The sequence below is a fragment of the Nuphar pumila genome, chromosome 14 (assembly GCF_984573655.1).
Source record: "Nuphar pumila chromosome 14, dmNupPumi1.hap1.1, whole genome shotgun sequence".
Classification (NCBI taxonomy): domain Eukaryota; kingdom Viridiplantae; phylum Streptophyta; class Magnoliopsida; order Nymphaeales; family Nymphaeaceae; genus Nuphar; species Nuphar pumila.
Window position 1 is genome coordinate 17,576,581 of NC_143262.1, and position 2,939 is coordinate 17,579,519.

At 38.0% G+C, this 2,939-nt stretch overlaps 1 non-coding gene across 1 annotated transcript; it reads left to right on the forward strand.

The window, feature by feature from the left end:
- The first annotated feature begins 637 nt into the window (after positions 1 to 637).
- Positions 638 to 723, forward strand: TRNAY-GUA (transfer RNA tyrosine (anticodon GUA)). The gene is given in 2 exon segments: positions 638 to 674; positions 688 to 723. It is a non-coding gene; the product is annotated as a tRNA-Tyr (tRNA).
- Positions 724 to 2,939: the final 2,216 nt, after the last annotated feature.

Below are 2,939 nucleotides of genomic sequence, written 5' to 3' on the forward strand. Positions count from 1 at the left end.
TTCAATTTTAAGAAACCAATTCACCTAGTAAACCAATTTGAACAACATTGATGTCAACCGCCAAGTGCATGTGGGCCCTGACGTAGCCCTAAGATGCTGATACTCAGTTCAGACACGAGACCAATGGGACCCATCATAGAAAAAACCAAACCTATAATGATTGCATAAACCAAGCATCACCCGTATCAGTAAAACAATAACTTTTTATGTATTTTTATGTTTTCTTACATTGAAAAAAGTGAATCTTAATTAGAATTGAAGTCAAACCCAGTCTGATACGAAATTTCATAAACCATACTCAACTCGGTACACTAATTGGACCTTGATCTGATACTGGTTCGGATGGGGTCATACCCAACCCCTAGTCACCCCTGCTACAAACTGAGGCAGACCTTGTTGACTTAGTCGGCCAAAGTTTTCTAGTCGGTGACGTTAGGACTTTCTATAGTTGTTGAATTGGGCTAATATAGACAGACAACGTTGATGCTACTCAAAGGAGTCGTTGGCCGTCAAGGTGGAGCATGCTAAATCCACGTGTTAATGTCCCATGTGATTCTTTGCTTTGTTCTTGAGGATACAAATGTAAATTTAAGAATTATTATAACGAATATATTTTGCTTCGTTTCAAATACACAAGCCGACCTTAGCTCAGTTGGTAGAGCGGAGGACTGTAGTTGTTTGGCTGTCATCCTTAGGTCGCTGGTTCGAATCCGGCAGGTCGGATATATAATTAATTTTACATTTACCCTTTGACCACCTTCCGGCCAATAAATTTTTTAATTCAATTAAAGCTGTTCTACTCTAGACCGTATCTTGTTCACCTTTACAACAGGAAGAAGTGGACACTCGCTGATCTTTGATTGGGTTTTGTTTAGATCATACTTACTAGAAGAGCCTCTTTAAGGGAAAGCGTGCTCTTCCAAAACGAGATGTGTCATGCTTTTCTTAAGGAAACTCGCATCCTATTAGTGGGAAGCACGCTTCTCAAATTGTTTGCCTTTCATATCGCTTCTCTCTCATCTTTTTTGCTTTTTTCATATTAATATTTTTAATTTTCTTTTTTCCCTCACTTCTCACTCATTATTTCTTCCATCTTTTATGTTTTTTTTGCTTCTCACACAGTTCCAAAACGAATTCCGCTTCCGGCTTCATACTTTTTTATTGTACTTTTTAATACTCGTTTTCCCTCTTTCCGCTTCATACTACTTTTTAATACTTGCTTCTCAGCTTCTGCTTCATGCATCGCTTCTTGATAACTATGGGTACAGACCCGAATCTTAAAATCAGAATCCAGGCAAGTCTGACTAGGTTGTCATCAAACTTCGTTACTAACCAGGGTCAAGTTGCAATATCGGACCGGAGTCACCAAACATACGAATAATCCCTATACCTATGTCATAGGGACACCATTTTGGTGGTGTCTTCCCAATGACACGAGTGGACATGTGGACACGAACACCGACACCCACATGTACAACCAATCATTTAATATTTTTAATGATTTTAAGTACTATTTCTATAAAAAATCATTTTAAATATTAAAATATCAAAAAATCATAATTTTATGGATTAAAAAATTCTGTTTCATCGTGTCCTGATTTTCAAAAAAAAAAAAAATTGAACTTACGAGTCAAATCTGCATCACGAGTCCTCGTGTCGATGTATCTTTGAGACATAGCCCTGTACTCATGATTTTTGGGTTCATCTTGGAAAGAAACATTGACAACTCATTGAACCCAACCTATTGAAACTGAACTCTAACCAACCTAGCTAGTGTGGTCCGAGAAACTTAACAGATCTGGCTAGGTAAACCAGAATCCTATATCAGGACCAGGGTTTGATTTGGTAGGACTACTGATATAGGTCCAGAACCAGATCCATATCCGGCCCCTTTACAACCCTTAACTGAACACTAAAAGGAAAAATTGCAGAGATTGTTGAGATGGATCACTCACTTCAGGGACAGACGTAAGGTCAACTGATGCCTGACCCAATAAACTTAAATGGATCTGGCAGGGTTGGACAAAGAACGTATAGGAACTGCTTTCTACGTATATTTGAAAGTGTGCAGCGGGATTCGGAAGAATGAAACATTTAAGAAATATAAAACTCCATTTGGACACTGTTAGTTGGAATCAGTTTTATACATTTGGAAAAGGGAAGCAGATCAGGTCATGCTGAACATGATCGTTTTTGCTCATGCCGACATCGTGGCCGTCCGATTTGCATTTTAAAAAGCTAAAAAGTCAACAAGACCACGTGGCATTCATCCAAAATGCAAACAGACGGCCACGATGTCGGCACGAGCAAAAATGCTCATGTTCAGCATGACCTGATCTGCTTCCTATCCCAGCTGCCAGTTTCCATTACTTATATATGTAGCTTTTAAACAGTTTATGTCTGCTCTTCTACAAGACATAGTTGCATGTGTTTATCATTGCATATTCACTAAAAACAATGCTTTCAATTGGATCTATTTTCAAACCCTGTTTTCTATTTCACCAAGTTTTGGAGCAGTATAAGCCATATCTTTTTATTACTTTGAATACACATCTAATCATAAAAAATACCTATCCAATACATGTTTTCTGCTAAATAAGCTAAGGAGAATATGCTTATGAATTTTCATTAATCAAACACCCAAAATTTTCTCTTTAAAGTTATTTAAGATAATTTAGGAAACAAGACTGCTTAGAAAGAATATCTCTCTCTCTCTCTCTCTCTCTCTCTCTCTCTCTCTCTCTATATATATATATATATATATATATATATATATATATATATATATATATATATGGGTGAGCATCGATTCGGCCCCCTAATAGACCGGGTTGGCCCGACCCGTTTACTAATGGGGGTTTTGGCTCGATTCTTAACGGGTTCAGGTTTGAAGAGAAGTCTGTGGCCCAGCCCATTAGCCAAGCGGGACATGGGCCAGC